The sequence below is a fragment of the Triturus cristatus genome, chromosome 12 (genome assembly GCF_964204655.1).
Source record: "Triturus cristatus chromosome 12, aTriCri1.1, whole genome shotgun sequence".
NCBI lineage: Eukaryota > Metazoa > Chordata > Amphibia > Caudata > Salamandridae > Triturus > Triturus cristatus.
In genome coordinates, this window is record NC_140595.1 from 329,919,240 (window position 1) to 329,943,417 (window position 24,178).

Consider the following 24,178-nt stretch of genomic DNA (forward strand, 5'->3'; position numbering starts at 1 on the left):
CAGCGAGTCTAAGGACATTGAGTCTGGCTAAGATGTGATCTCCCTTTCCTAGCACCGTACATACATTTTCTTAAGGTTCTTGACTCCTTAGGCTCTCCTGCTTGTGTCACATTCCTCTCTACTAGGCCTGACAGGCCCCTCTCCCTGGTGCCCTGAAATGAGGTTTTCCTCCTTTGCTTTGCTTTCTGTGGGCAGCTGCAGGCAGGTCTTTGACCGTAGGTGTTCTTGACCATGTTGCCAGTAGTAGTGGGGTTAAGAGTGGGGCTACAGCATGCTTTGTTGCTTGCATTGGTGTAATTCATTTTGATTTTTGGAGGACAGAGGATCTTGGTGCGCTCTTATGCTCAACCTCTCTTTCCCCTGCTTTGTTCGCTTTGGGAGTGGGATCTGGTGTTGTCTTTTTGGGGCACCTGCATCAAAGGTAGGAATTGCAAGTCCTTAATAGTGATTATTGAGAAATCACTATTAAGGAGTCTCAATTACCTATACATGTAGGTTTCTCAAAAAAAATTGTGATTCCTACATATTCCTTAATAGCGAATCGCAAATTGTGATTCGCTATTAAGGAATGAGAGGCCCATAGGAATGAATAGGATTGCATTTGCAATTTCAAGGGTGCAGGGGTGCATCAGGGGGCCAAAAGGCCACCCTGATGCATCCCCAAAAAAGGTAGGTATGCACATGTGGTGCGCACACATGCTGCACCACAATACACCTTAAAAAATGAATTTGTTGTGCATTTTTCAAAGGAATTGCAAATTAACATCAACTTGAAGTTGATGGTAATTTGCGATTACAAATTGGGCAAACGCAATTTGCGAATGCAAAATACATCGCCTTTAGGGAATCGCAATTTGTGATTCCCTAACTGCATTCACATAATAGGTAATCGCAAAATTTGCAATTACCTATTTTGCGAATTGCTTTTGTGTTGATGCATCCCAAATGGCAAAATACCAGTCGCAAAGGGGCTGATTCTGCTAATCGGCCCGTTTGCGACTGGTGTTTTGCTTGAGGCATGTGGCCCTTAATTCCTAAAATGCTGGCTTCTTTTAAATCGGATGCACTGTTTCTTTCTTCATTTATGACTTTAGTGACCGTCACCTTTTCACTTTATGCTCCGCTTATCATCTGATACATTTCTTTGTCAGGAATCTATTTGACTTCCTGATCATTTGAGTCTTAGAAGGGCCCGTTGCCTTTTCTCTTTCCGAGGTTGGAAAAACATACCGGTGAATTCAGTCACAGTGAATATCTGTACATATCTGCACTAGGGGACGATATACCTTTTATGTTAAAGATAAAGAGGGTTAATTTTTGTATTTACTTCCTAATTGATTTGCTTAATTACTCTTCCTTGCTACCCTTCTATCCCTCCTTGGCTTAGCATCCACTAACCTCTTTCCATTCCTTCCCTCGTTCTTCCCCTCACATCTTTCCTTTCCATTCCTCCTTTTTTCATATATGCTTCTTTATTTCTTCATTCCTTCCCCATCCATCTTTCTTTCCTTGCTATCTTTCTTCCTTTTCCTCAATTCCTCACTTAATTTGTTCTTCCATCTCCATTCATTCTTCTGTTTTCTTCCTTTCTCATCCCCAAGTCTTACCTCCCTCGCTCTCTCTTCACATCCTTCTTTATTGTGTTCATTCTTTTCTTCCTTCTTTCCTTTATAACTTACGTTTTTCTATCCAACATCATTCTCTTCCTCATTCCTTCGTTCTGTTCTTTAACAGTCTATCCTTATTATCTTTCAATTATTTCTTCATTCCCCTTTTCTCAATTCCCTTCATTTTTCTACTCATATTCTCTGTTCTCCGTTCGGAATTTTCTCTTTCTATCTTCCTCCATTCATTACTTTTTTCGTCCCAATTCCCTTCTGTGAAACAGCACAGTCCAGAGCACTTGCTCTGCAGTTTTCAATATTGACAATTCTCACAAAGAGTTTCTCTGTAGCTGTATGTAGTGGTGAACACCCATTCCCCACCATACGTAGACCTCTTCCTACCAGGGGATAGTCTTGTCATTCGTCTTTAAACCTCAGGCAGATGGCTTTAAGTCCAGGATCTCAGAAGTCTCAGGGTCTCTGAATGTTGCGTCTATTCCTATCATTAATGCGGTCCAAAGACCTATTTTGAAGTTTGTTAAAAGCACAAAAAGAGAGAAAGTGAGAGAGATGAGATAAAGAGTTTGAAGTCGAGGAATAACTTGCAGCATATTCAGCTTGTGAAGCCAGATGCAGTCTCTGGCAGTCTTCATAAAGAGCTGACACATGTAGGGCTTAAAGATATGGTAAACCAAAGGACATAGTGGTTTGAAGCTAGGTAAAGTCGGCTCTTGTTCCTCCTGGACTGCACACGGGGAGACTGAGGCTGACGGATAAATGGACTTTCCTGAGTATCACAGGATAGCGCACAAGTCCAGACTAAGAGCAGAACTCGCTTCTGCAAGTCACAGGTGCTGGGATGGGTAAAGTTGGGGAGGTCTCCTGTAGTGCATAGGTGATGCAGCAGGTGTGAAGATATGGCATGCTCTTGCAGCGCACAGATGTTGTCCTGCACCTGACGGCTGTGCATGTTTCAGCACTGCACAGGTGCTGCATCTGTGGATAGGAAAAGGACGTACTATTTCAGTGCACAAGGCCACAATCCTGATTCTGATGTGCATGATATTGGGATCAGAGACCTTTTAAGTCATGGGCAAAGTGGGCAATTGCCCAGGGCCCCCACCTTCCAAGGGTCCCCCTTAGAAGTTGAAATTTCCATGTGACCTCTCTATTGTTTTTCTCTATCAAAACCTCTCTCAGCCTACCTCTATCTCTGTCTCTGTAACCCGTGTCATTTTATGGAAAGATATATTTCAATTTTTTTGTGTGATTCTGTTAGTTTTAACATATATTTTAGTATTGCTTGGCATCATGCAGGCATGAATTAGCAAGAAATGGGTATTAAAATTCAAAGTTGTTACGTACAGGAGCCCCAAAAATAGGTCTCGCCCAGGGCCTCGAAATTCCTTAAGATGACACTGATTGGGGTAACAGTAAAATTGTATGCAATTTCATTTTTGTAGCATGCTGTAATTTAGCATCAGTAACATGCAGTTACAAGTAAGACGCCCCCCACCAATGGATTTGCGAAATTAAGAGTGAAACTGATTTTTCAGGTCATAAAACAGATTTGAGCACGTGGGAAATGTACATGTGGGCGACATGGTGGGTGAGAGATCTGATGGAGGAGTAGGGGTGGGAAGGGCAAAGTATTTTTGTCAAGTGGGAGCATTTATTCTCCCCTTGGATGCTGCTGAATCCAAAGTCCCATGTGATTTTTCTGTCCGCTTTTACCAGCCATAACAATTGAGTCGGATTGTCCCACACCCAGAAAAACAGGGCATGGAAAACCTCACTAATCAGATTCAGGTGGAGATGAATTCCATTGCAGTGCATTTATCAAAGACATTTTAAGGATTTTGTGGGGCCTGGGGCAAATAAATGTTGGGGGCCCCTGTTCGAAACAGCTTTGAACATATGATCCACTTTCAGCTCTTTCATTTCGTCTTTGGCCAGGTCACTGACAGGCAGGCACACTTGTTCAAATTATAAATGTGTTTACATCTAATATCCAGGGACAGTGATGTGTGTTTTCAGTATTGTAACACAGCAGCAGCTCACTAATATTACTGCAAATAATAATGTCTGATACCCTATCATTTCTCATATGTGAGGTCCTGTTTTGATCTAAAAGAAACTTTTATGGCTGATGCATGAAACAAAAACACATTAATCTACACAATGTCTGTAATAGACTCCAATACATCACCCACATTAAAAATGAATTTAAAAAAATGGTATTTAAAACAATCTGTTAAAGGATTATTCAAGGTCATCAGGGCAAACCATTCTACAGAACAGTACTGGCTCTATCGGGGCCTGTTGAAAGGTTGGGGCCCCCGGCCAGAGCCCACTTTACCTATGCTTTAAAACGCCTCTAGCATTTATAGCTTCATTTAATGGTGTTCAAAACACAGACTCTGCAGAATCTATGGACAGTATGTGATATTACATATTTGGTAAAATGCCCTATTAAAATTAAATATCCACACTCGCCCCTACAACGGCATATTTTCACCCTCCTTTAAGTACTGTTGTTTGAGGTGCAGAAAGTCAGGTCTTGTTGCCTCATTTGTGTTTGCATTCCCAGTACCAGTAACTCACCAGAAAGAGCCAGAGTGCTAAGTTGAGGCTCTGTGTACATTTCCATGATCAACACACCATTCTCACCTCTCCCTCCCACAAAATGAATCCTGGTCTATGGCACAAAGGTACACGGTAAACCCCACCTGGACATCTGTCAGTGCAACATACATCTGTTGGCCACAACTTCCATATGCTGTTGCACCATTCATGACATCTTCTATGCAAAGGGGGTGCAGCAGGAAGTCTTTGCTACTCTTAGAACAAGAAGCTCAGAGGGCGCAGGTCAGAGGCAAGCAAAATATATGTGCAGGGAAATAAAATCTCACCAAAATCGGTGCTTTCATGTGCCATGGTGCTTCCCTGACAAAACATCTCACGGGTGTTACTCAAATATTTCAGGGTGCAGTCACTGCTTTTAGGAAAGTGTCCAAGTGTGGCTCATATATTATTTGCTGTGTCACCTGCCTACCGGGTGCTTCATCAGATTTACTAAATTTCTGTTGAGTATGCAAGGTCCTCACTCAGGATAAATGATGCTCAAAGAGGTCAGAGATCCTCTTGTGCCAGGAGGTTGCTCACTGAGTCTGGGTGAGGTTCAGGGGTCTAAGGCAGGTTCTTGGATTGCTGGCACTGATCCACTTTCCTTTTTACCCTTAGGTTACTGGTCTTGCATGTTTAAGACTCAAACAGTACAGTGGAGCAGCATCGTTACTTGATGCTTGCATCCACATTGCCTCGAAATTTAAAGCAGATATTGCTTTGTTAGTTTTCCACAGAGCTGCTGTATGAAAATTATACTTTAATATGCAGTTAGCACTGGATCCATGATTCACAAAGAGTCTCCGCACTCGGGCAGAGCCTCCACAATGTTAGCGGGATCTCCGTACTCAGGGCAGAGGATCCACCGTCGTAGCAGGATCACCGCACTGTACTTTCCAATTGCGGAGATCCCGGTGCAAGTGTGTGATCCTTCCACGACTGTAGAGCCTCTGCCCCAACTGCAGAGGCTCTATGTGAATCAGAGTCTCCTACTATAGAACAATTATGTGAGCTCCCTTGCAAAGCTCATCACAGCTCAATTTCTTCACTTATGTCATTTCACCCAAATACTGCTTGAAGGTGGTGGTCCCTTGGGTGCCCTGTCATTTCATGAAATTAAACTAAATTAAATCAGCTTGTCATCTTTGCTGATAATTTGCTTTAAAAATAACTCTTTGGCCTAAGATTGGGCATCGTGTCTTGCCCATTGTTAGTAGTAGGCAATTTGAGTGAACTGTAGGATGAGAATCTGTCCCTTGTTCACCAGGAAATAGCAGTGAACTCTTTCTGTTACTATCGGCTTAAGATCCTGGCGTGGAGTGTTACCTTGTAACCCTAACTGAGTATTTAATTCTTTCAAGATTTATATCTTGCAATGGTCTTCCAAAACTGTTCTCCATCGCTTGCTGCTTATGCAGAATCTCATAGCCAGGATAATTTCCACCAGTTGCTAGCTTGACTAAATCTAAACCAGTACTGGCTCAGCTCTACTGGTCTACGATGCAACAGTAATAGGCTGATTTCTTGTCCAATTGACATGGGGCACATTTACTAATCTTTCACACAACGCAGGGCATCATGAAATGGAGACGACAGAAATGCTCCATATTTACAAAGATATGGAGCATTTCTGCTCTCTCCTTCTGTTCTGGCTAGCGCTAACAAGCAGGATTGTTTTTGTGTAGGAAGGAACACCTTCCTCTTTCTATGTGTGCTGAAGAAAGCAGCACATGTGGAAAGAGGAAATAATGGGGTGAAATAAGGATATTTCTCCTCATTATTCTTCACTGGGGAAGGCACAGCATTTTGCCAAATTCTCAGGTTTATTACCTTTAGTGAATCTGGGATTGTGGCGAAATTCATGGGTGGATGCATGGGAACACCTTTCCAAGTTCAAATGCAATTTAACGCAAGCAGATGCATTGTATTAGATATCTTTACAAAGCCATGCAAGATGACATAAATCACCCCCTGCGTGGCTCTGTAATTATTACTGAAGCCTTTGTGTTGTCCTTGCATTGCGCCTCCGTCCTTAAAAGCAGCCCAACAGTGTTTATGTTAAGCCAGTGTTTTGCTGTGCTTGGCGCTGGCACTGGCACTCAATTGTCAACACCAGCGTTTGTGACAGTCTACCACAAGGTGGCGCTGTCTGGCTAATTTAGAGATGACCACAACAACAGTTAATTAGTAATTCAATATACATAAAAAATGACTTTTACCTGCTGTCCAAGTCATTCTTATAGATTTGGGGGCCTGGAATAATCCAAATTGTCACACTTGTAGGAGTGTGATGGTTAGTAGTTGTAGTGTTACTATCATTGGCAGCATGGCTGGAGCAATGTGTGGTGCAAGCTGCAGTGGCCTCCTGACGAGAGCCCTGGCACTTATTTTTTTAACAAATTGAGCACTGCAGTCCAGTAACCCACGCTTGACTGAGCAAAATTCCTTGGATGTCTGAAACTTTCTGAAGGCCAGCCGCCAGATCTAGAGGCAGGGCCTTTTGGGTTCAGGCAGTAAAATTGTGGATTTCTCTGCACTTGTCACTGCCCCAGGTAAAATCCTATATGCTTGTACGCAAAAGCTCAAATCTTGGCTTTTCCCTGTCATCTGTTAATACCAACCCCTGGCAAGTAGGTTAATTGTTGCTAGATGAACATCGTCTCTAGCCCCAAGAATCCTACACATATGCCTGCTTTCTATACGTAGATTTGCCACAGCATTCGGCAAAAGATCATTTGGGGGAGAAAGGAGTTTTTAGGTCTCGTCTGGCATAGGCTGCGCGCATGCGCAGTCTCGCTGGCGAGATTTAGTGTTAAAGGGTATTTTCTGTAAGGGGCTTTAAGCCCCGCCCCTCTGTTCCATTGGCTGGCGTCACCGTTTATGGTAAACGGTGGCCAGCCATTGGAACAGAGCTGTGCATGATGTATTTGCTTGGCTTTTTGAGCCGTCACACTTGGACGGGCTTGCCTGAATTACGTTGGTCGCAAAAGGTTTCTTATCTTTATGGGGCCAAACACGTGGCCCTATAAAGACAGGAAACCTTTTGACAGGTGACGCCGTCCAAGCGGGATGGCAGAAAAAACCGAGTAACTACGTCATGGTGAGCGCTTGTGTAGCAAGGCATGGTCAAGTTTCAGCAACCATTCCCCGATCCCCTGGCTTTCCTCACCACTAACATAACTGGTTCCTTCGCCGCGGTTGGCTGTCGGCCCTGGGTGCAGCAGCTGTGGCCCGGCTTGCTGTAGTTTCCGTTAATTACGGGACGAGAGGCGCCCGTTCAAGCATCAGTAACAGATAGCGGCTTCCAGTCCCTAATGACGGGGCGTGGGGGGCAGTGGTGGACTGATGATCACCCGGTAGGGAGGGAAGGGGCCCGATATCCGCATTACACCCCCCCACAGAGACTCTCGCTGTGTAGCCGCCCGGGTATCCTTCCCGGCCTGCCGACTGGATTATTCCTGCCACCCCTTCCTGCCCCAGCCCCCCGACTCGTTCATTTCTGAAGGGGGCAGCGGTGGCTGCGTGTAGCGACACCCTGTGTGCCACAAGCAGCAGTGAGACGACATTTCAGCTACATTATTCTCAGTAATAGTGGGGAGCGGGAAAGCGCCACGAAATACACATTATTATTTTTCTGCTCCAGGCAGTCTTTTCCGTGGATATCTTAGAGCCATCCTTGGTGGTAACTGCCCTTTCTTGTATCTGAAATAATTGTAAAAAAAATGTTTTGTATTATTTGGGATGCATTGATTTATAAATGGTCGGCCGGGGCCCGAGCACGGTATTTTTTTAATTTTTATTTTACACCTGAAGTGTCTCCATATTTCAGTATATGCGCGCATGTTTGTTAAATGCACCATACGCCTGTTGTATCACTTTAATTTCAAAGCTGTGTGTACAGGAGGCATCTGCTGCTGCCTGTGGACTCTTCTTAACCACTTGACCTCAGGAGCCAATCAGAGTGTCTCTTCATGTTGAGTTAGTTACCCAATACCTAAACTCTGTAGTTTATTTCCACTACCCAGACCACACTCAATTAGCCTTCGTTTGTTATTATGTCTGCATATGTTGAACTGCGGGTTGAATAAATACCACGCAGCGAGATCCCGGCAGAGTGGCTAAGAATCTTTCTATTTATGTCCAGGGTCATTACTGGGTGCTCAAAGTTCTAAAACATGACGTTAGAAATGCATTTGCAAAATAATATTCCTGGAGAACAGATGCCGGGAACGCCCTCTGCCATGGCGTAGGTTTCCTGTCACATATGCCTTTACAACATATTTTGTTACTTTCAGCACAATGTTTAGGATCTCGTTTGTTTTTTGTAAGTTAGCAAGGGGTTCCTTAAATGTTTTTAAGTGTACCCATGCTTTTGTATGGTACGTGCAAAAGTTATGATTTCATTTGCTGTGCGAAATAAACCTATATTCTTTTGGACAAGGTGGATAATGTTACAGAGTTCGGTTCGGCTTTTGGTCTCTCACTAACAGTACACAAGAAACAAGCATTTGCAATGCAATAGGTCTCGCAGTTACACGAGTTAAAGCTATTGGCATTGTAAATGACAATGCCTTTTATTTATGTTTTTAAAACGAAAACAAATATAAAAGGCATTGTTATTTGCAATGTGAATAGCTCAAACTCACGTAAATGCGAGACCTATTGCATTGCAAATGCTGGTTCTTTTCATTTTGCTGTCTTTCCTGGGAGCCAGCACCCACAAAATGTATTCTCTTGGCTACGTGCCTGTAAAGGAGGTGGAGGGTGATGGAATAGGTAAGGGCAGGGTTGGATTGGGATTACAAAGCGGCCTGGGCATGCTAAAAAAAAAAAGTGGCACATTTGCATATTGTCTTTCCGAAAAACACTGCTTTGGTGAAATTTTATAAATACCTGAAAACAAGTGAGGCCACTTCTGCTCAGGCCCCCCCCCCCCGCTCAGTATGCACACATTAATTGGCCGGCCCAGTGAGAGGAAGGGAGTGACACCTCTACCCGTTGATAAAAGGGAGGTTATGGACGCCCATTTGCCTCCAGTAAGGCCACTCAGGCACCCACTGGGCCACTGGCGACATCTGAACACACCAGACACAACCCAAATCGGCCCCCCAGGCTTCCAAAAAAGCAGCTCACAGCTGGAAACTACGATACCGGCCCCTCGGCCAGTGCCCGCTTTACCAATCCGACCCTGGGTAAGGCCGGTCATTACTTCCGGATTGAGGCTTAATATGTTATGGAAATGCATTGCTATTAAAGGCAAACATGAAAGGATGGACATCTTCATAAGACTGTAGGCCAAATCTTGTAAAACGGATGTGTTTTCTTAAAAAAAAAAATAATAATACCTTACCATAAAATATGACTGGCGGTGCTCTGTTTCCCGGTCACTACAGCACTCGAGCAATCGTTTTAGGAGGGCTTGCACTCTATTTGTAAATACATAAATTAAAAACTACGTGTTAAAAAAACCTTGCAGGAGCTACCAGATCACGCTAGTAAATTAAAATGCTTCAAAAAGCTGGCCTCTGCTGCGCATAAAGGGTTCTTGATACATTTTAAACCAAATGCTGATTCAAACACGAACAGCAGCTCACTTATGACTCTAATAACAAAAACAATGAAAAACGCGCCTCATGGTCATAGCTTGAATAAACCATAACTGCTGTAAAGTAAAACTGTAGTCAGCCTTCTATTTAATTCTCGAGTAAACACGCTTTACAATGATAGCTGATTGATTCAGTTTAAATTGAAAAAAAACTTAAAGTTGTCCAGGATGTTGCAGTCAGCGCTCTAGCGGTTCCCGCTAGAGCGCTCTTGTCATGCATGACGAGCGTACGCCACGACGGTGGCGTACGCGTATCCTATAAATAAAAGGGGCGTGCCCAGATCGGGCATTCGCGCACCGACTACGAAACGGAGTGTGTGGTCTATTTAATTGCGCGCAGCTAGCGCTAGGCCCGCGCTGCGCCACGAACTCAACAGTGGTGACGAGGCGGTTGAACCCGCCGTGTGCACCCTCTCCTTCGCCCCCGGCTGAGCGCATCGCGGCAGACCCGCGATCGCGCGCTTCCGGCCCTCGAGCCTGCCCTGCTCCGGCAATCATCGCGCTATGGGCCTAAACTGCACGGTGAGCACGTGTGCACCACCCACATGACCACGCACCTGGGCGGATGAAGATCCCTGCCCTCTGGCCTTGCCCTGAGCCTATTTCTGCCATTGCTGTTGGCGAAGCCCACGTGCCACCCACTGCCTGTGACCCCGGCTGTGCTGCTGTGAGGCCTTTTGCTGTGCACCGGCTCCCCAGAGCTTCCCCTGCTGCAAGATCATGGCAGATGACAACGCGCCGCCTCCTGCCCATCCGTTCCACCCACCCACAGGTGTCCTGCCTCCGTTTAGTGAGTCGGCTGACCCGGCGACCGCCGCACCGCGCTGGCACACGTGGATTGGGCGTCTGGACAACTATTTCATCGGCTCCCGGGAAACGGATGGCGCGGTGAAGCGGTCACTCCTTCTTCATTATGCAGGGGAGGAGGTTTACCTGCTATTCAAGCATCTCCCGAACACTGGTGGGGCAGACGACTATGATGCAGCGGTGACGGCCCTGAACACACATTTCGACCCCCAGATGAACCCGGACTTCGAAATGTTCAAGATGCGACAGGCCAAGCAAAAGGAGGGGGAGACAGTTGACGCATTTCATGCACGGCTGAGGGTGCTGGCGGACACCCACCTGGTCGGCGACCGCGCGAAGGAGGAGATCAGGGCACAGTCAATCCTACGGCATCCGCAGTAAGAAATTGCGGACCCTCATCCTCCGCCAACCGAACATTCCCATGGCCGACATCCTAGTGCTAGCCCGCTCCCACGACCTGTCCGACGCACGGGCAGAAGAGATGGAACAAGCACTTACGCGAGGCCCAGGGCCCAGCGTGACTGTCAAGACGGAGCGCGCAGACGCAGTGCGGACGCACGAGAAGAAACGCAGACCAGCTGCCAGGCAGTCGACCCCGACGCGGTGCGACTACTGCGGGTATGAAGAACACCAAGGGAAGACCTGCCTAGCAAAAGGGAAAACGTGCACGAACTGTGGCACGCTAAACCACTTCTCCTCCGTCTGCAGGAAGCGCGCCACCAGGAAGGATGCTCGAGGGAAGAGGCCCACAAGAGGCATGGTGAGGCAACTATCCCACCTGTCCCTCTCCTCCAAGGCCGACACAGGGCAGCGGCACGCACAAGCCTTACAGGAAGACAACTCGGAGTCCGATGACGACGAAGAAACGTACGTGGTCTCGTTCACCAGGGCGCTGAAAAGCACGAGACGTCCCCAGCCTCGATGTGACATCATGGTCGCAGGATCAAAGGTGAACGCCGTGATCGACACAGGGGCATCTGTCACCGTCATGGGAGTGCAGCAGTACAACCGCCTTCGGCCCAAGCCAGAGCTCAGGACCTCGAAGGCCCGGATCTATGCCTACGGCAGCGATGTACCTTTGCCCCTCCTGGGGAAGATGACAGTGCCAGTGGGGACGGAGGATGCGCAGATCACAATTGAAGTGCACATCATCAACCAAGAGGTAGACACCCTCCTGAGTGGGCATGCCGCTGAGGACCTGGGGCTCCTGGTGTTCCTCCGGAAAGTTCAGGACACGCAAACGGCCGACCTTCTGGATCAGTTCCCCGAACTGTTCGCTGGCCTGGGGAAAATCAAACGTCCACCGCTCAAACTCCACATCGACCGCTCTGTCACACCCACATCGACCGCTCTGTCACACCCACGGCCCTGAAGCACAGGCGAATCCCGTTCTGTCTACGACCTCTGGTAGAGGAAGAACTCCGTAAACTTGAGGAACAAGGGGTCATAGAGACAGTCACCGGACCCACCCCGTGGGTGTCCCCGATGGTAATCGCGGAAAAACCTCGCCAACCAGGCAAGATCCGGGTGTGCATCGACATGAGACTCCCCAACAAAGCCATCAAACGGGAGAGGCACATCACACCCACCATGGATGACATCATCGCGGACCTGAATGGCGCGCGGTGGTTCTCCAAACTGGACCTCAACGCAGGGTACCACCAGTTAACATTGGCCAAGGAGAGCAGGTATATTACCACCTTCAGCACGCACCTAGGGCTGAGACGATACCGGCGACTCAACTTCGGAATATCCTCGGCAGCGTAAATATTCCAGAACACTATCCGAGACATTCTACAAGGCCTGCCTGGGGTCATGAATGTGAGCGACGACATCCTGATTCACTCTACGACCGTAGACGAACACTATAGGCGGGTCAGAGCCACACTGACACGCCTCAGAGAATACGGAGTCACTCTCCACAAAGACAAAATGCCAGCTATTCCAGCAGCGGATAGAGTTTTTCGGATACACGTTCACAAACGATGGCATTCAAGTGGACCCGCGCAAGTCACAAGCCATCAAGGACGCTCCTGCGCCCACGTCTGCCGCGGAGGTGCGCAGTTTCCTGGGGATGGCCACATACTGTGGAAGGTTCATTCCGAACCTAGCTACGATCGCAGAGCCGATCCGACAGCTCACGAAGAAGGACGCCCCATGGAAATGGGGACCCCAAGAAGACTCGGCGTTCCAGTCTGTCAAAACAGCGCTCCTCGACCAGGCCACGTTGGTATACTTCGACCCGGAAAAGAAGACAGAGCTGATAGTTGATGCCAGCCCAGTAGGACTTGGTGCAGTCCTCACCCAAGAGCAAGAACCAGGCCGGTGGGCCACACTGGCTTACGCAAGCAAGGCCCTCACAGCGACCGAACGGAGGTATTCCCAGATTGAGCGAGAGGCACTGGCTATACGATGGGGCTGTCGACACTTCCACCTGTATGTCTGTGGACACCCGTTCACGGACGTGACAGACCATCAACCGCTGGTACCCCTGTTCAGAGGACCAGCTCCGCATCCCCCGCCACGGATAGAACGGTGGGCCATCGGGCTACAACAGTACCACATGGACGTGACGTACCGGCCTGGAGCCAAGAACCCCGCCGATTTCCTGTCCAGGCACCCAGGCCCTTGCGAGCACATCCCGGAAGGGACAACCGAGGAAGAGGACGCTGAAGCACACCTCGATTTCGTCGCGGCCCTAACGTGCCCACAAGTGCTGACACTACAAGAGATAATGCAGGCGGCGGAACAGGACCCCGTGATGGCCAGAACCAAAGAAGCCCTCCTGCAAGGTTCGTGGGCTAATTTCCTACAGTCCGCCAACACGTGGACACCGGAAGAAAGAGCAGATCTGCAGCAGATCTGGAGAGTACGCAACGAGCTCAGCATCACCAGAGACGGGATAGTCCTACGGGGGACCAGGATTGTCGTGCCAACAATCTTACGACGCCAAGCCACCCTTCTGGCCCACAATGGACACCAAGGGACCGAGAAGATGAAAGCCAGGATGAGGGAGAAGGTGTGGTTCCCAGGACTAGATGCCCTGGTAGGCGAGGTCGTAAAGAGCTGTCCAGCGTGCCAAATGACCAGCGGACCAGAGCGTCCAGCTCCCATCACAACCGAAGAACCCGGAAGACACCCCTGGGATAAAATCAGCGTTGACTTTGGTACCCTCCCTGATGGCCGAGTCACGCTGGTAGTGATGGACAATTTCTCCAAATATCCACTGGTAGAGGCGCTACCGTCCACCGCGTTCACATTCGTAGGGCCAGCGCTGGAGAAGATATTTCACATGTTCGGACGCCCGTCGGAAATAAAAAGTGACAATGGGCCGCCGTTCCAAGGCCACGAGTTTAAGGAGTTCCTCGCCACCCAAGGGATACGGCACCGGCGGATCACCCCACAGTGGCCTCAAGCCAATGGCGAGGTCGAACGCTTTATGAGGACACTAAACAAAACCCTCCGAATTGCCAGCACCGAACAGCTGGACCCCGAGCGAGAAATTCAGCGTTTCCTTGGAGAGTACCGAAGTACACCCCACTGCTCCACCAAACAAACTCCCTGGGCCCTCATGCTGAAAGGGACCCGCCGGGATAGTCTCCCCACGGCTCCCGGATGGGCTCCTCCACCGTTTGATGCAGACCAAGCGCTACAACGACGAGCGCACCGAAATCAGCAGGTGAGCCGGGCGAGAGGGTGTCGGGAGCGCGCCCTCGAGCCGGGGGACAATGTCCTCATCAAAGACCGACGACCGGGGAGCAAGTTCAAGCCACGATATGAACCGGGAAGCTGGACGGTAGAACGACGCCAGGGGACAATGGTCACAGTTCGCCGGGGCAACAAGTCCGCCACCCGAAACATCTCGTGGTTCAAACGCATTCCCACCGCCACAAGACACCGGCCAGAGTCGGAAGACGAGGAGGATGTCCAGGGCCCCGAGAGAGAGCAGTCACTGCCGCCCGACCAGCCTGAGGAGACGGCAGCCCGGGGCGGGCCCAGCTCCGAAGCTGAGGAAGCGGCGCGGGATGACCAGGCGGTCACCAACACCCGAGCGACGGCCAGATATGAACTGCGACGGAACCCCCCGCCAAGCAGCCGCCTTAAAGACTTTGCCTGTCAAGTAAGTGACTGAAAAGGGGACTTCTGATTTATGGCTCAGTTGGCCAAAGTTGGATAGGGATGTTGCAGTCAGCGCTCTAGCGGTTCCCGCTAGAGCGCTCTTGTCATGCATGACGTGCGTACGCCACGACGGTGGCGTGCGCGTATCCTATAAATAAAAGGGGCGTGCCCAGATCGGGCATTCGCGCACCGACTACGAAACGGAGTGTGTGGTCTATTTAATTGCGCGCAGCTAGCGCTAGGCCCGCTCTGCGCCACGAACTCAACACAGTAGAGGGCAGTATTGCTCCACGCTGTAAAACCTGAACACATTTTCCTTTCGGTGATTTATGCAGCTTGCCATGGAATCCTCTGTAAGGTATTTACAATGCCGATGATAGAGCAGAAACCCGAAGAAGGTGGTGAAACGCAGAAGGCTTTGTTTTTTCGGACCTGTCTGTGCCAAGCTCGGCATTTGGCTGCCTGCGTGGTAGGCACTGTTAATAGCAGAGCATCTACGGCTTGCATTAATCTGAAAATCAATCCTGCGACGCCTGCTCAGCGCCTCGCGGTGTGGGGAATTCAAAGAACACCGCCAACAACTGCAAAGATGAAACCTTGGTGCTTATGGATCGACTCTTTCATACTGTCCTTGTTTTCGAGTGCTTTCATCTTGACAAGCTCTTGTTAGGATTTTAAAATTGCGAAAAAGCTCGAGAAAAGTCACATCATTAAAATGGCGATGGTCTAGTTATACTGTCTCAAATCATTTCCTAACATATTGTGAGTCGAGTGACAGCAAACTACGGCCATATCGTATGAATGCGCGTAGCACAGTGAAGCTCTGCTTCTAGGCCCTGATCAACAACATACAGTTAAAGGACAAAACTATGACTATCTATCATTTCTTGCCTAGGTTTGTATTGTGTCAAGGGAGTAAACTGGAATGAATTTCTTTAATGTATATATGTCGTTTGTGGCATATATCTTAAATATAAAATAAATCACATTCCAAACTGTGTCAGACCCCTTTCAGAGGGCCGTGGGGCAGCCCGAGGCCTCTTTGGGGAACACAAAGTGAAATATGGTATACAAAATATAATGCACATAGTCTTTGTAAGGCTGGCACTCTAGCGTTGTACGGGTACGCTCCTGAGTCCCACTTCCTTATCTAAGGACGATGGTTATTCCCCATTCACACAAGGCAATCAATCTAGGTAGGCCCTGCTAGAAAGAAGTTCCATTATGGCTTTTTAAAAGCAAAAGTGCCCCGGCGCAGTAGCACTTTTAGTAAGTGCAAGTTGCTTCAACGGCTCGATGACCCGGCAATCAGTTTTCCCCCCTCTCACTCAGAGTTGCAGTTCGGCAGGCCTGGGCATGCGTTTGAGGGTCGGTGGTGATCAGAGGTCTCAATGCCATGCCATGTAGCAGGTTTCCTTGGCGCTGCTCATATCCTGCAGTAGTCAGTCAGTCAGTCAGTCAAAACCACTTTAATCGATTAATTAAAATCATATCCTGCAGTAAGTCTACCAGACTCTAGTGGCCAATCTTGGGTTCTTCTGTGTTCAGGTGATGGAATCAGTGCTCCTCTCCTGCGGGTCACAACCCGCTATGTTGCTCTAACTCATGCTGCTCCAGGGCGACAGACCTCTTCTTTACCATGTCCTCCCCTCCCATCAACGGGGGGGGCACAAACAGTGCACCCTGGACTATGACCTCTTTGGGTGGCAACACTGCCTTGGAGCGACAGCCCTCTTCCTTGTCACGGCCCTTATAATCATTGTGGACCCACCTGCCAACAGGGGTCACGAACAGCAGCACTTTTGGGGGGGGGGGGGGGGGGGGCGCGGCCCGATGGCTGCAATAGTCTGGACCCTAAATCTCACACTGCTTCACAGGGCCCCCTAGTCTTGGCAGGCAGGCAGATGCTGGTGCTTCAGGCTCTAAGGCAAGTGGTCTTGCTTCTCCTGGTAGATGTCCCCTTACCCAGTGTGGGGACCTGCCAGACCTTCCCAGTCCCGTTTACAACAGGCAGAAGTTATGCTGAGCTTCTCCACCTTGATATATAGCTCCAGTTTGACAATATTGGGAGGATCAAGCTCCTCTTTTTAGGTCTTGATTTGCGTTAGCAGCGCGCATGCGCTGCTAACGCCATGGCGAGAGCCTTTTGGAATCGATACGGATTTCAAAGCGTGCATGCGGGGAGACAGAATAGACAGAAGATGTGCACGTGGGGACTGGATGCTTTACTGGCGGCGTAACACTCTGGGGACTTTTTTTTTCGCCGCCAGTAAAGTCAGTCCCTGCGTGCACATCTTCTGTCCGCCCTGTAAAGAGCTGTTCACCTCCCATGACATCGCGCATTGTGAGCGTGGGCGGTGCTTGTTATAGGACTTGTGCCCTGAATATTGGGGTTTGTGATTAAAAGGACATAGTTTTCTTTTTCTCAGTGGGCGCGATAAAACTGATGACGTCGTCGTACAGCCGTGTTATACTCCGGTTCGTTAAGACTTCAGAGTCTCAAGTGGGTTGGCAGAAAATAAGCCGCTGCTGAGGGAGGACAGATTGAATGTTTTCTGATTAATAGGGCATAAATAGTTAGATCCAGGGCATGGACAAGCTGCGCAGTGGATATAATGTTTACATTCAAGTATTTATTCATCTCTTTTTTTAATTGAATTATTTCAGTTCTATTTGTTTCATTATCAGTCAGTGAGCCCTAGCAATTAAAAAGGACTGCAGACTTCTTTAAATAAACAATCATGTGCGTTAATAATTTACATGCATTTTTAGTACCAAATGATACTAGTTCAAAGATGGCTGCTATGTTCACATACACAAGTGCGGGTTGTGCCTTTGGTATTTATTTTATGTTTTTCAGTTCAAGGCCCTGCTATTTTGAAATAGCCTTCCCACCGTTCCCAAAGAAAACAAGCATTGGCATAGCCAATAGGTCTCGCCTTTGGGACCTTATAAGTGTTTAGCATATGTAGCTCAAAATAATTATCAATGTACATTTTAATACAAGGCGGAGGCAGTATACAAGACTTTGTGCTTCCATGTCTCTCACTAAGCTTTGGTAATGTGACGTGCAATAAAGTTGCAGACACATGCGATATCCAAAATAAAAATCCTGATTGTTTTTTTGAAGGGTTGGTAAGTGTAAGATTAAATCTGGTATTTGTTTTACATGTTGATGTTTTGAAAGTAGCTATATAGTATAAGAGCAGCAAAACATGTAGCATAACGTCTATAGTTAATGACTTGAACCCTGTTCTCCACTGTCTAAGTTTCAGCATGCCCTCTCCGTGCCAACCACCCCTAAAAAATGTCCCATCCCAAAGGCGAGACCAATTGGCTATGCCAATGCTTGTTATAATCCAGTTGCAGAGTTAAATGTAATTTTGTGTCTCAACCTTTGAAGTTTGTAATGTGGAGGTTAGCCCTTTGAAATGCCCATTCCTCTGACTTGACCTTTGTCCAGGAAGCAGTCTGTCACAGCAAGAGCGACTCCAAGCTTTATAGCTTCACACACAGGCAATGGCAGTGACTAGAGGATCACGCCTGGATGTCACCCTCACTTGTGTACGCCTTTCAAAAGGTTACCAAGATCCCAAGCTCTATTCCTAATGATTCCCTTATCAGCCTCATCTCCTTCCTGAGATGTGCCCAGGCCCCACTGACCAGAGACCTGAAAGAACCCATTTGAAGTGCTTAAGAGAGCCTGTCTGTCCCTTACCCAGTGTATGTGTCCCACCCAGCTCTCAGGAATGCAAGCAACCCACAAACCTGTTGGGAAAGGCTTCTCCACATGCCTTTCCGAGGCCCTGGATTTCCAATATAAGACCCACAGGCCTTCATGTACTGTACATACACTGGCATACTTACATCACAGTAAAGCACACACAATCAAACGTGTAATAAACAGTGTTACATGCTAGCATTATGTGGCCCAAGGGGGAGTGAGGAACACAGCAGTGGAACTTTATATGAGTGGGCCAGTGAAGAACCGGGATTTAAACCCAGCGGCGCAGGGGACACGCCCAAAGTCTTCGGGTTCACCTGTCTTAGAGTACAGAGACACGGGATTCTTCTCGGTGACATCAAAGATCAAATTTATTAGCTGCAGCCAGTAACAGAGATCCTAGAAGTACAACACGGTGTATGTTCTCAGGAGACTGCTCAAAAAAATAGAGCAGAGCATTGTCTTTTATGCCAAAAACCACGTTCCTGGCTAGCATCAATTACTTACAAATTTGACCAATCAGAGGATGACATTTACAGAGGCATCACATAACGACAAACCCACTTTCAGTTATCCAGCCCATCGCCAATGACAAGGCAAAAATCCAGCATTCTTGCTCGAACAGGCCGGACGGGCCCATCATAAAAGACCTCAACCCAAATCAATAATTAGGCCATAAGGCCATAAAAGAAGGAGCAGAAACAGATGAGAGGCAAGATAGAGGGGTGTGTGCGTGTGTCGTAGAATCAATAATGTCCTGCTCTTTGATCTCTATCTGACCAGCTGCTTAACAAGGAACTGGCTCAACAAGTTTAGCCTCGGGCAACAGGGTCAGTTGACTCAGGTCAAACAGGAGTCAACACGAACTCAAGCTAAGGTGTATGCGTCCCTAGAGGCTTGCTTGGCCACAGTCATCCTGTAGTCATTAGCCTATGTGAGGGCAACCACACAATGGCGGTTATGCACAAAATGAAACCCAAGGGTGCAGACTAGATCTTCAAATACACAGTGAATCCATCGGTGTACCATGACGAAAACACTCATGCATACCGCACTTGTCAGTCGCGGTTCGCTGATACCAAAATCATCGCGATACGACAACCTTCATTGAATGGGTTCGGAATTCACGGAACCACACCAGTAGGCCTCACTCAAGTAACACAGATTAAAAGGCCATTTCACTTTATTGATCACTTTACAAAAATGATATGCTGCTACCACCGCAATCATGCTAATTAACTCTGATTAAGGGCAGTAGCCCTTTATCAGTACAGGGATCACACTTTGAGAGCCCTCTCCTAGTCTAATAAGACCCCAATCCAGGAAACATACACATGATCTGTGCTCACCCATGATGAAAAAATTGGTACCAAGCATCCAGGTATCATTGCAGCTGGGGTACTCAGGGTGTGATGTGTTATTTTATATACGTACATATATATATATATATATATACATATTTTGACTTTCGCATCTTCATACACCCCTGATGAAAGTAGTAGTCAAAATGTCCAGAAACTTATTCAGGGTGCTGCCTGATAATTTAACCAGCAGCAGTCCTGGCTGGGTTCCTAAGGCCAAACAATATTGACGAACAATTGTTTTTATTTAATTAAAAAAATGGCTGCCGCTCTTGTTATCATGTGGCTACACCTGTGCATATCCTGGGGAGTGTAGGAAAGTAATATCTGCTTCTTATGGTTACCCCCACTTATTGCTAATGTGCCACTGTTTTTGGCCTAGTCTGACTGGGATTCTGCTTTCTCCCTTAAAGTGATATGCATGTACTTTAGGTACACTCCAGATTGGATTCTGGGGTACCCTTATCAGTCCCTAGTATATGGTACCCCATGTACCCAGGGCATAGGTACCCCAGAGGCACCCATGGGCTGAGCGATATATTGTGCCACCCCTGAGAGGCTATTCAAATTGACACAGCAAGCCTGCTATAACAGACTGTGTAAGCTGGCGCTTGCACCACTTACTTAAGATATAGGTTCACTATATCTATCTAAATCACTACACTTAAATACCTATCAGTCACCCCTATGGCAGGCCTTAAAAATCCTGAAGGTAGGGTGCTGGGTTTTACGTGAGAGGGTGCCCCTGCATGAGCAAAGCCCCTCTGCAGCCTTCGGAGACCATTCTGTGATGCAGCCAGATATAAATGTTTAAGTGCATTATAACCCTGCGATAAATACCAACTTTAAACCGGCTGTTTAGAAACATGTCGTGTTTGGTGTCAAACACCTTGGAATCATACCTCCACACCAGACACTGGTGTGGGGGGTATGATTCCACCCTTCCAAATGGACATACATGGGTCACCGGTCTACCCGGTCCCAGCTGTCTCGCCCTGGGCATCACAAAATGGATGCTGCAAGCCACAGACACAATTCTGCTCTCCTGCTGCTGAGCCAAGTTCGAGCAGAGGAAGGCATGCAATAGGCATCCTGTCACAGGGAGGTGTGATCACCTCCCAGACAGGATTTAGTGTATTGGGGCTGGTTGGGTGCACTCTGAGAGTGCCAGAAAGTCTGCACTGGGGGCACATTTGGTGTCCCTGTGCATAGTCCAGCTCAAACCAGTTCTGGGAGCCATTTGCTCCTGCTCTGGTGCAAAACTGGACAAAGGATATGGGTGTAGCCATCCCTCTGTTCTGCCCCTCCCATAGGAGGGTCCACAGAATCTTTCCAACCCCTTCCCATGGGTATAAAGTGGGTTACCTGACTACAGGACATTAGATTTTACCTGGACAAGATTCTGCAAAGAAGAAATAAAGTACCTTGACTGCGTGCACGACTGAAGAATCTCCCTTGGAGTAAAGGAGTTACTCCCCTGCCAAGGCAGGCACCTAAACACATCTGACCGTGTTTGCTTCTCCCAAGCTTCTGAGGACTCCGAAGATTTCAGCAACACAGAAGGTGGCTTCCTGAAGGTCCATGAGGTCGATCTGCCCTCTCAGCAATTTTGAGACCAGTATCCCTCGTGGGGACAGTGTAACCCGAACCCCTGTGCACCGTGTACTTTTGCAGTTGCATATGCTTAGTGACAATTTCCAAGCTTGTGCATTGGACTCCTTGTAGTCCTGACCCCGAGCAGTATTTGCACTGAAGATTTCCGGCCTCCACTCCTTGAGTGTCCTGTGGGCTGGTACTTTGCGAACTTGCTTGAGGTCTCCTTGCGATCCCTGGTCCGTTGGCCTGTAGATCCTGGCAAGGGTTACCTTGTTTGTTCTTTGGCTTACCTGGTTGCTCCAGATGTACCCTGACTCTCCAGTGCTTGGAGAGTCCCCTGGACCTTGCTGGTTTACACTGTAACCTGTTTCCTCTGACTGCGTGGGTTACATTTGCCAAGGCTTGTTGGTGCTCCAGCTGAACATCGACCCCTCCGGTCTCGACATCCTTTGTGGGACTGCTCACCTCCGGACTCTGGTCACCCTGCACCCTGGTCCTGCAGAATCAAGCAACCCTTCTTCACTCCTGAGGCACTCTACATCGGTGGGCATTCGACTACCGAGCCCCTGGTCACTTGAAGTGACCCAGACTCTGTCCCCTCTGCTTTCAGGTTCTTCTCACCTCAAATCCAGGCTTGGATTCCACCGGACACTCTTCGCCCTCCAGGTAGCAGTACTTCTTTGTAGCTCGTTATTGAAAACGACGAAGGTTTCCGACACCACTTGACCCCTATGCACCCAGCTCCTCTGGGATAGGTAACACACGTACTTCAGTACTCACTGGTGGGTTGGCCTTAGAACCTCCTAAGTTCCATGGGGGTTTGCTTGAAGTCCTCTTAGAAGTGTCCTTAACTTGTAATTTTCCAACCGCGACTTTCCAATAGAGTTGTATGGAGCACGCGTTCGTGTTTCCACACAGCACCCGTCCTCCGTGGGTTCCCTATGTCACTCCCCTGGGTGGGTCCTTGGGGTCCTAGCGATTCTACGTGTTCAGGCCCTGTGTCTAGTCAAGTAGTTGTTGTTATGCCAGTTTTTTTAGTATATGGTTCGGTCTCCCCCTGGAGCTCGCTGTGTATTTCGCTACATATGAATGTTCTATTGATTCAGTATTATGTGCTTTGTGCCCTAGTCTCGTGTAGAGACTAGTAGAGAGTGTTATATTAATAAATACATATTTTTATATAAGCACTGTGTGGTTCTCCTTTCATGTAGTCATTTAGGAGGTGATATTCTGGTAAAACAAGCTGCTTTACATTCCTTTAAGATTAAGCCTGAAGGCTGCTCTCCATAGCTACCACTAGGATAGCTTTCAGTAAGGTTATCTTTGACCTCATACATCATAAGGGTCGTGTGGACTTGTACAGGGTGCCAACTTTAATTAGTGGACAGCATATACAAGGCCACCTTCTTACTGGATGCACAAGCTATTATTTTGCATGTCCCTTGATACAGCTTTGATAAATCGGGCATCAGCTCCATTATACTTCTTTCTCAATCTTTTTATCTTTTTTTGCAGCGTAAAAAAGGCATTGGTGTGGTTCAAACTCATCCCACAGTCCCCACATCCTGGAGAAGCATGCAGCTGACTGGTCCAGAGAGATGTCTGTAAGTCAGTAGATGATAAGGAAAAAATCATGGCGAGTCACAGATCAATATTCTGACAATTTGTTCTATTCAAGCGTTATCTATTGATGAAACCGTGCCTGTAAATTTGAGTAGCTTTACACCCAGCCTTGCATCACTTGCATGATTCCTGCCAAGGCTCTTTGCAAACATTCTGAGGTGTTTTGTGATTTCCTGTCATTTACACATTTCAGCAAACATGTTTTGTGTTGCAATGCAATTTGGCAAGAGATTGACAAATATTATTCTTACAGTTGTGACTGTGCTGGCAATTTAAATGAAGAGGTAGCTCAGCTGTAGTTCTGTTTTTCAAAACGAATATTATCACTTAATAGAAAGATAAAACGCTATGTTTTGAAAGAACCTTTCAGTTCAGTTCAGTTAGACTTTATTCGGTTACTTAAAACCATAAAAGACACAAATGAGATAAAATATATCACATCCTAGAATGATCACGAACCAGGAACAGTACATCAATTAAAATACGTCAATACAGAGTACATACTTGCATATAAATTTTGGTTAAAATTTTACATACACATTTAAGATCTTATAGCGATTAAAATAGATGATTAAAATCCATTTCTATGTTGATGCAATAAGTTAACAGGGCCACCTAAAATTAGGTTGTCACAGAACCCAAGGCTGGTACAGGACGTATCTTTCTGCTTCGGACATTCCCTACTAGAAACTAGCTACAGTAAAAAACACAAATACACTCGGCAGCAATTGTAGATATAATGAGGCAGCAGTGGTTAATTTGTGAAAAAATATGTGCTGGGGCTCTCTGCAGGAGGCAGCTTGCACCAGCCCATTCTTCTATTTGCAGTAGCGGCCTGTCCCCTGCCAAAGTGGAGTGGCAGGCCGGAGAAGGGAGGTGGGGAGGCGGGGAGGCGGGTTTGGGGGACTAAAAAATAAAAATTACCTGAACACCAATAAACTCCCAAAACCCCCCCCTCCCCTGCCGCTGCATCGCGCTCTTCCTTCTTCAGGGAACAGGCTCCCAGACTGCACTGGGGCCAATCCTGATGCTGCAAGAAAGCAGAGTCAGGATTGGCCTGAGCACTGTCAACATGTGGTCTCAGGCAGACTGTGAGCCTGTGCCTGCTCTCTCC

The 24,178-nt window shown here is 47.7% G+C and overlaps 1 long non-coding RNA gene across 4 annotated transcripts in view; it reads left to right on the forward strand.

Annotated features, from left to right (window-relative positions):
* The window catches only part of LOC146775975 (uncharacterized), a 1,152,826-nt gene that overhangs the window by 17,922 nt on the left and 1,110,726 nt on the right, over positions 1-24,178 (forward strand). For all 4 annotated transcript variants that reach the window (XR_014971952.1, XR_014971951.1, XR_014971954.1 and 1 more), the window contains exon 2: positions 22,957-23,045. This is a non-coding gene — a long non-coding RNA (uncharacterized LOC146775975). The remainder of the gene's footprint in view (positions 1-22,956; positions 23,046-24,178) is intronic.